The sequence below is a fragment of the Erithacus rubecula genome (assembly GCF_903797595.1).
Source record: "Erithacus rubecula genome assembly, chromosome: 20".
Taxonomy (NCBI): Eukaryota; Metazoa; Chordata; class Aves; order Passeriformes; family Muscicapidae; genus Erithacus; species Erithacus rubecula.
This window is the reverse complement of record NC_136672.1, coordinates 1,179,621-1,189,584: the sequence shown is the minus strand read 5'-3', so window position 1 is coordinate 1,189,584 and position 9,964 is coordinate 1,179,621. Positions and strand designations below refer to the sequence as shown.

The following is a 9,964-nucleotide window of genomic DNA, read 5'->3' as shown; positions in this document are numbered from 1 at the left end:
GCAGAAGCCAAGCAGGGCTTCAAACCCAGCAGGAAACTTTTAGGATTGAGTTCACCACCTTTACCTTGTCCTTCCTAAAGGAGTGCTCAGGAAGGGTTTGAGGAGAGCAAAGCTTACACAGGGGAACTGATCCAGCATGGAAAAGCCTTCCAAAGCTGGTGCCTTCTTTCCAGAAGTCATTCTTCCCATGAAAGAAGTGGCCTGAAGAAAACAGAAGCTTCTCAGCATGAAAGTTTGTAAAAGAAACTCATCCCACTTGGTGTTTTTCAGCATTGAATTTGTTTCTTCATTAAAATACAGCTTTATTCAGAAACCAAACTGATTTCTGCAGCTTCACTTGCTTTTTCTGCATCTCTGTGCTCAGCCCAAAATGAATAAACTCTGCTGATGGAAACCAGCTGGGATTTTAAACACAAGCTGGGCTTGCTGCTTCTTGGAGATTTAGTCCAGGCTCTCATCTCTTGGGATAGCACAAGGAACAAAATGACAGATATTCCTTGGGGAACCAGAAATCCTGGAAAGGAGCTGCTCCCACTCAACGTGGCTGCCACCAGATTTTCCTCCTAAACCGCCCCTCTGGTTGTGGGGTAATGGAATCTGAATAACAAATGGATTGCTGCTCCCCCCACCCTTCTACAGCCCCTTGAAAACTCCAGCTGGGTTTCACTGAAGGTGTTCTGAGTTTATTTTCCCAGCAAGCTGAAAAACGAGCCCAGCTCTGTGTGGGGAGCAGCTCCACTCTGAGTAGCCTCAGACAGTGACTGTACCCTTGGATTTTGAAATCCCCCATTTGGTGCTTGAATCCTGTATTTCCAACAGAATGGGCATTTTTGTTCCCCTGCCTTCGAGATGCCCAGCTTAATTTTGGTGCCAAGGCTCCCCCTGCAGCCACTGGAGAAACACAGGGAACAAACCTGGCCATACAAATATTGCTTTGAGGAAGGGATGACACCTTGGAAGGAGCTGAGTCCCTCCCCAGAGGCCACAGGGCAGCCCAGACCCTCCAGGTAGATGGAAGGGTAATTTCTAGGGATTCTGCATAGGGATTCTCCCTTCCCTGCATGGGAATGGAGCTAAGTGGGAAGGAAATGAAGAATCCTTGGGCTTGTTCTCACACTGAGGTGCCACATTTTCCTATTTCCTCCTCTTCCCTGAATTAGATATCCCAGCCCACTCCTCTCCATCCATTGTCTGCCCTGTTTCCAGAGGCCACTTTGCAGCTCAGCTCCTGAGAAAATCCATGGCACAGAGTCAAGGTAATTTCTCAGCCCTCCCTCATTTGCACACGTCCATCAGTCTTGCTGACAGAAAGGATTCAGGGAGCAGGGATGTGTTTGCCTCCTGTGGGGATTTCAGGGCAGCCCTCCCAGCTGGGGCCAGCAGAGAATGCAGGAAAGAAGAGAGGAAAAGGAAAAATAAAAGGAAAATGAGGTGAAGGGAAAGGAGCATTGCAAGGCAAAGACAGAGGAAGAGGGAAGGGAGAAAGAGGAGGAGAGGAGAGGAGAGGAGAGGAGAGGAGAGGAGAGGAGAGGAGAGGAGAGGAGAGGAGGAGGAGAGGAGAGGAGAGGAGAGGAGAGGGAGAGGAGAGGAGAGGAGCGGAGAGAGGAGAGGAGAGGAGAGGAGAGGAGAGGAGAGGAGAGGAGAGGAGAGGAGAGGAGAGGATAGGAGAGGAGAGGAGGAGGAGAGGAGAGGAGAGGAGAGGAGAGAGGAGAGGAGAGGAGAGGAGAGGAGAGGAGAGGGAGGAGAGGAGAGGAGAGGAGAGGAGAGGAGAGGAGAGGAGAGGAGAGGAGAGGAGAGGAGAGGAGGAGAGGAGAGGAGAGGAGAGGAGAGGAGAGGAGAGGAGAGGAGAGGAGAGGAGAGGAGAGGAGAGGAGAGGAGAGGAGAGGAGAGGAGAGGAGAGGAGAGGAGAGGAGAGGAGAGGAGAGGAGAGGAGAGGAGAGGAGAGGAGAGGAGAGGAGAGGAGAGGAGAGGAGAGGAGAGGAGAGGAACACAGGCTTTTTCTGTAGCTTCCAATTATTCTCTGTAAAAATAAGGAAATATTGCCAAGGAAAGCATTTCCTTTGAAAAACCATCCTTCCTCCCGTGCTAAGGAGCATTCCAAGCAGGGTTTCCATGCTGAGATCCAACAGAAACCTCCTCACACATGAGAGCTGTGCCCAGACCCAGCTCCTGCCCCTCTGTCCTGGTTCTCTCAGCTCATTTCCTCTCTGCTCTGCTGCCTTTCTTCCCTTGTCTCCTGTCTGCACTGCTGTCCTGCAGCATTTCCACATCCCAATCCCTCTCCTGCAGCTGCCAGGACACTTCCAGAGCCCCCACAACCTCGGGAGGACCCTGCCACACTTGCAGTGACCCCAGCACACAGCTCCACTGTGCTTTTCTTCCTTACCCACAGGTATTTTCCCTTCCCGAGTGAGAAGTGCACCTGAGTGTTGTGCAGAGGCTGCAGGTCAGTGTGTTGAGAGGAAAAATACTCCCAACAAATCCCATCCAGGGAAAACCAGGCTGTCATGAGCCACTCAGCAGCATTCTGATAACACTTACCTGAAAAGATCCCTCTGCAAGACATTCTCAGTCTTTGAAAGAAGGCCTTGAAGATGTTTCAGAGACTTGAACAGATTTGCCCCTGAATCCACATTGTTCTAAACCTTTTTTGACAAAATGCTCCTTTCCAGCTGAACATCTGCTTTCAAGTGAAGAGCAAAATACTTTTCAATGCTCTCTGGTGACAAAAAAATTAAGGCATTCCTCAACTGAATCTTCATTTTCCATCCAAATTTCCATGTGAACACCTAAACAAAAGGCCAGAGACCTGCCCTGTGTTGCTGCCCATCCTTTTGGCCTTTTTATCCCTCCCTGTTTTCTGTTATCAGCAATTTGATTGTCAGGTTTAAGGCACCTCGTTGTGTGCTTGTGAGTTTGGCTGGTTTAATATTCATCTTCTGACAACACTCAGGGTTCAGCTGGTCTCCTAATTAGTGCCTGGCTGCAGTGGAGAGAATTCTTGTGGAGGAACACTGCCCTTCCACCCTTGGGATCTCATTTTTCTTTGCTCTCACTGGCAGGAAATTTGCAACAGAGGGATGCTTAATCCTGCTGGCCCTGCCAATCTCAGCTGCCATCTCCCTGCAAAGAAAACAGGAGGCTTGGTGCTGCTTTGCTTGCCGAGGCTGCTCAGAGAGAGCTTTATCTTTAGCAGCAACATTTCTGCTGAGGATGACGTGGTAAAACTCTGAAACAGCTCAATTTGAGAGGGTTTTAGCCCTCCTGAGAGGTCAGGGTGTGCTGGAGCATCTCTGTGGCAGAGCTGCTGAAATTGGGGTCTCTCCAGCACATGATTTTGGCTGTAGAGGGCTGCCCACACTCGTTGATGCTCTTGTTTACTCTTCATTACTTTGTTTGGCAAATCTCCTTTCAAGTGTTGTCATTCTCATCAGCCACTAAATACCAGATCAAGCCCAGGAGGTTCTGGAAGCAGAGCCACAGAAAGCCCTGTTTCCAACTAGCATCGTGTTCCAGCAAAAGGAGCTCCGTGTGTCCCGGAGGAGAGTTAAAGATCTGAAAGAGCATCTGAAAATTCAGCAGCTGAGTGCGTGCAGCAGCTCCCGCTCGCACAGAATGAGAATGCAGAGCCTGGAGCCAGTGGCCAAGTAAAGATCTCCACCTAGTGAATGGCAGGGCCAGGGCAGCTTCCCGGGAAAATGGGAAAGGGAGGAAAAATCCGATCCAAGTGAGGAGAGGCACATCCTGGAGCTGTGGGGATTTGTGCTGTGACAGCTCCAGGCAGGGATAGGGATGCTCTGTGTGCTGGGTTGATGTGTCCAGCAATGTGAATTCTGTCACCATCTGCTGACCTGGGTGGGGCAGTGACCCTGATCTCCTGGCACATATTATCTGCTAATGGGCCATCTTTAAACCAGCTGGGCAATCATCTTTATCTTCCCACAGCCCATCCTCCCTCCAGGAGATATCTCCTGTTCATGGCCAGTGAGTCCCAGTGCATGACTGATAAAATTACATCATCCCATGGGAGATGCTCCAGCCAGGGGAGGAGCCAAGCCTTTCCTACCCAGAGAAAAACTGAGATTTTGGACACCAAGGGACCTTCTTTCCACTGCATTCCAGAGGAAAGCCAGACCTTTCCACATCATCCCTGGAGCTTCAGAGGAAACTGCACCTTCTCCAGGAGCACTGCTCCAGCTGAACCACATCTGCCACTGCAGGAGGATGCAGCCACCATTGAATGGGACTGCTGCCACCACCCTGACTGACTGACTGTGTCAGCTTGGATTCTGACTCTGGCAGGGTTTGGGATTGTTCTGTGTAATACTGCATTCCTATTTTAATTTTCCTAGTAGAGAACTGTTACTCCTAATTCCCATATCTTTGCCTGCGAGCCCCTTAATTTCAAAATTATAATAATAATTTGGAAGGAGGGGGTTTACATTCTCCATCTCAAGAAAAGCTCCTGCCTTTATTGGCAGACACCTGTCCTTCAAACCAGGACACTCCACCTGGCACTGCAGGCACCAGGGGCTGTGCCAGGCTCTGTCCAATCCGCCGGGACCCGGACGCTTAAACCGAGCATTAAACCCCACTCAGTGTGCCCTGACCCCGCCCTGAGCTGCCGTAATTACAGCCCAGCAAATGGCACAGCACGCTAATGATGCTGGGGACCTTTGCAGGGATGACATTTTTCCTGTTGATGGCATTACCTATTCTGCAGCGAGCAGAAGATAATTGTAATTTCCTGGACTGCTCTGAAACACATAAAGTTTATGGGTAATCTTATTAAAGCTTTCATATAGTGGGAAACTTTCTGTTATGAGCTGGGAGAAAATTAATGGTCTTTCTTTTGTGGTTGGCACACAATTAAATCCCCAGGGGGGGTTCTGTTTCATCTCTAACACATGATTTGCACTTTATTAAAAACATCCCCTCTGCCTTGCTCAGAGGCTCAGGGTTGTTCCTCCCTCCATCCTGCCAAGGGTGTGAGCAGTCCCCAGTCCTGCCCTGCTCTTTGTAGCCAACATGTTCCTAAAATAAAAGGCTTGTGGGTGAAGCAACAGCTCCACGGGTGATTGATCACCTTGGGGTCGCTGGGCTGTGGGCAGCTGAAATCCAAAAGGCTGAAATCCAAAAAGCTGAAATCCAAAAAATGTTTCTCACAAATGGCCATGGCCACCCTGGGGACATTTCAAGCTGGAGGCTGCACATGATGGAGGTTCCTGGAGGTCACAGACTCCAAATTTCCAAATTCAGGTTCAACCCTGGGCTGGTGGAGGACCAGGCAGGCTGTTCCCAACATGGGCCAGGCTGAGATCACAGGGCCATTAAACTTGGACAAGACCTCCAAGATAAAACCTGGAGTTCAACCTTCAGCCAAATCCCAACACTCCCACTCAACCATATCAGGAAGTGCTATATCCCCTTGGTTTTTGAACACTTCCAAGTGTTGGGAGCCTGTTCCAGTGAGGAATGACACCTTCAGTAAGGAGCTTTCACAGAATCATGGAATCGTTTGCGTTGGAAAGGACCTTAAATCCCACCCAGTCCCACCCCCTTCTATTTTCTATGGAAATAGACCAGGTTGTTCCAAGCCCTGCCCAACCTGGCCTTGAATTTTCCCTGATATCCAGCCTGAACTGGATGAGTTCTAAGGTCCCTTCCAATCCAAACCATTCCATGATTCTGTGACCTGCACTCAGGTCCTGCTGTTGGAAGAAGGGGAGAACCTTTAGGGGATGGATGAAGGGCAGCAGCAGCACCTGCAGGGCATTGAGACAGCTCTGCCTCCCTCCTCAGCGTGGGTGAAGGCCCAGGGGAGCAGAAGGATATGGTGGCACAGGAAAGATCTGAAGCAACTGGAGAGTTCAGGAGAGGAAGGCAGGAAAATCAGATCTGTTAGACATCAGCTGGATTTATTTCATGTAGGGCAGACTGAATGCAAACAGTGAATCTGCAGCTGCAAAGAGGAACAGACTAGTGCTTAAATCCATCATGGACAGGACACAAAGCAATGGATTTCAACTGGAAAAAGAAAAGAAAAGAACGGAATAAAAGCAGGATACAGGCTGTGAGAGCTGAGAGTCAGTAGAAACATTCATGTGATCCTTCCCCACCCCTGCTGTCCTCCAAGCTTTAATTCAGGTTAGAAAATTCAGCACTGTAAGTCTGTAATTAGGAAAGAAAGTCTTCATTAAAAAACTGAAATAATTGGCTAGATATTTGAATCATAAAAGAAGGATGCTGGAAACTGTGGGAATCTGAGGATTCTAGAACTCCATATGGGAAGAAACTCCTCTGTAGCACACTCTGGGTGACTGTTCCGGTGTCACAGCACTCGGAGATTGCATTTCCCACCCCCACTCCTCAAAAACAAAACAAAGCCTGATCCCAGGGCTGAAAGAAACCTCCCGTCATCCCAGAGCTCGCAATTAAAACCACCGGAGGTGACAGCACTGGAAATGCTTCAGAATAATCAAACACCTTCAAGTTTTCTAAGATTTGCTTGTTTGTTTTGAATGCCTTCTGCTCGGAGGGAGAGGAGGATTTCATCACTCACGTGGAAGCCACGGCTCCAGGCACTGGGATCCTGCCTGAGAGGATGTGGAAAGCTTTGTGCTCCCCAGTCTTTCAGCCCTCCAGACACAGAGACCTTTTTATTCTGACTTAGCAACTCAGAAAGACAAAGCCAAGGGGCTGCAGCATCAACTTCACTAGGGAGAGGTTGAGCCTTGGGAAAATTAATTCTGTGGGCCCACAAGTAAAACAACTGGGATGGGATGGGATGGGATGGGATGGGATGGGATGGGATGGGATGGGATGGGATGGGATGGGATGGGATGGGATGGGATGGGATGGGATGGGATGGGATAATGGGATGGGATAATGGGATGGGAAACAAGGATCTGCTGTATTTGACAGCAGATCTTCACGTCCCAGAATGTGGCTTGGGGCTTTTCTCTCATCCTGCCCCTCAGCTCTTCCACACAATTTAATTTGCAGAATAAAACTGAGGAGTTCACCTTCTGAATAAATTTCAGCCTTCTCCTCCGGCCAGCACTGGATCCTGCTGATTTCAAGCCTTGTCCAGGTGTATTGATTCTTCCAGCAGTGAGAACACTGGCACATAAATTGCAAATTGGAGCCAAAGGGAAGTGGCTGCATTCAGAGCACATGGGATAAAGGAGATTTATTCCAAGGGAAAAGGGTGTTTATTCATGCCATGACCTCAGGCCCTGCACTGCTGCACTGCCCTGGAGAGGAGCTGCTGGTGACCTTGAGGCTTAGCAGGGATAGCCAGCACTTAATAAGTGACTTCTTCAGAGGCAGAACAAATCTGAAGAAAATGCTCCAGGAACTGATCCTGTCCAGCCCCACACAGCAAAATGAACACCCTCCCTCTGGCCAGGCTCGCTCCTTCCTGGTGATTGCCATTTTTATTGGGTTTCATGTGGCAATAAATGGTGTAATTATCAAAAGCCAAATGCTGATTAACAGACTCCCTGCTCCCTGGCAGGGACACAGCCAGGGGACAGGAGAGCTCCTTCCCAGGCATGCTGCTGGGCCCTGGGTCTGTCAACAATGGAACAGAAAATTTGGAAAAACAATAAACAGCCACCACCTTTGCCAAACTGAAATGACAGATATTAATGTCAGGTCTATTTAATGAGGGATAATTAACCCACCCATCACAAGCCATGTGATACACCAGTTGGAAATTTTCCAGTTAATGCTATTTGATGTTTCCACCTTGTTTTCAAGAATTTAATTGATGTCTTAATTATGAAAGGTACCAGTATTAACCCCATTTCCAAACAGTTTCTGACACTGCTGGGATTTACAGAGGCTCGTGGGGCTCTCACTGTCAGTCCCCACTGTGATCCTTTCTCCTTGCAGGCAGCTCCTGCCCATCCTGGCTGAGGCAGAGCTGGGCAAGTCTAGGTGGAGGTGATGCCTGGAGAGGCTCCCTGGGGCAGAGGCTGGGCAGTGCCACAGGAATCAAGCAGGGATTCATGCCAAGGCTCCAAAGGATTCCCTTGGGCAGTGCCACAGGAATCAAGCAGGGATTCATGCCAAGGCTCCAAAGGATTCCCCTTGGGCAGTGCCACAGGAATCAAGCAGGGATTCATCCCAAGGCTCCAAAGGATTCCCCTTGGGCAGTGCCAGGGCCCGGCCGTGGCTCCACCCAAGATGGGCCCAAGATGGATCCCAGTCACAAGTTCTCACACTTGCATCACTTTGGCTCCATTTCCATCTTGGCTTCACTGTCCAATCCCAGCTGCAGCTCCTGCACTCCCATCCTCCCACATTCTCTCCTCCATTGGCTGCTGGTTGCACTTTTTGGGGCTGAAGCTGCAGCGTGTCCTTGGTTGTGGGGCTGGAAAAGGATTGTTTTGTGTGCCTGAGCTGGGAGAAGAACTTGGGACACTTTGGATGGAGTTCAGAGTCACACACCAATGCAGGACAGAGTCTGGAAATATGAAAGATAAAGCCTAAGGCATCAGAGGATTCAGGAAAAACCAGGATCAGGGAATGTTTCGGCAATCCCAGGACAGAGTCCAGCCTTCCCCTGGTGCAAGAGGTCCTGTGCATGCCCACTTCAGGTCAGAATCCCAGAATCATTACGTTGGAAAAGAGCTCCAAGGCCATCGAATCCACCCTGATCCCCACCTTGTCCCCAGCCCAGAGCTTTGAGTGCCAATCCAGGAATTCCTTGGACTTCTCCAGGGATGGGCACTCCAACCCTCCCTGGACATTTCCAGTTCCTGACCTCCCTTTCCATGGGGAAATTCCTGCTGCTGTCCACCCTGAGCTCCCCTGGCCCAGCCTGAGGCTGTTCCCTCTCCTCCTGTCCCTGTCCCTGTCCCCAGAGCCCGACCCCCCGGGCTGTCCCCTCCTGTCAGGGAGCTGTGCAGAGCCACAAGTTCCCCCTGAGCCTCTTTTTCTCCATCTAAACAACCTGATCAAATAATTTATTTATTTAAATCAATCAGTGACAGGTGTGGGAGGGGCAGCTTGGATGGATCACAGAATCATGGAATCACAAAATGGTTTGGGCTGGAAATGACCTTAGAGCCCATCCTGGGCAGAGACACCCCCTGCTAGCCCAGGTGTTTCCAGCTGGATGATCCCATTCCTTCTGCCTTTCTAAACCCTTCTCCTGCTGAAACCCAAGGGCAGTGCCAGGACTTGACCATATTTTGGGCTGTGTCCCGTCCTGGGGGGACTCTGCTCACCCCAGTCAGGCAGATCTCCCCATTGAGCTCCAAAGCACCACAGCTGCCACCACAATTAAAAATGCAGACAGGGAAAAGAGCAGGCAGCAAGCAGGGAGGGTATTTATAGCTCCTTATGTAAAGCAGATACAATGGAGCCATTTGGAACTGCAATGGACTCAGCTCTCCTCCCTCATGGAGCAATCTGCAGATCCCAGCAGATCCCAGCCCACCCCAGCCTGCTCTGCTGAGACACAGGCACAGCCTGAGGGCTCAGGACCAAGGAGAAACCAGAATGCCATGGTCTGTGGGATCTCAGGAGCCTGGAATGATGAGCATCATCCTGCTCCACATCCCCTGAGCCCACACAGACACTCCCTACACCCTGCCCTTTCCTGGAAAGCATTAATTGCCATTACTCAGAAGCAGCTCAAGGCAAGAAATGACTGAGGTCTCACAGATTCTCAATTAACTCCGAAAGGTCTTTCTGAACAGCTTTAAACAAAGTGCAAGCACATGGAAAAGGGGTTACTGCTTCCTGAACATCTCAGCCTGTTCCCTTCTGATGTGCTGATGAATTAGATATTAAATCCATAGATGAGCTAAATGAGTTAATCGTGGCTAATGTCATTACCAGCAGTAGCAGAGGAATCAAAGATGATTAGCCACTTGTCATAAAGTCTTAGCACAGAGGACAGAGAGAATTAATTTGTCCCACTGACCTGCTTTTGGTTTCCACAGGCTTC

General features: G+C 49.8%; 1 long non-coding RNA gene across 1 annotated transcript; it reads left to right on the top strand.

The window, feature by feature from the left end:
• The first annotated feature begins 672 nt into the window (after positions 1-672).
• Positions 673-5,114, top strand: LOC306810710. The gene is made up of 4 exons (XR_013776525.1): positions 673-1,019; positions 1,207-1,256; positions 2,007-3,863; positions 4,482-5,114. It is a non-coding gene; the product is annotated as an uncharacterized lncRNA (long non-coding RNA).
• Positions 5,115-9,964: the final 4,850 nt, after the last annotated feature.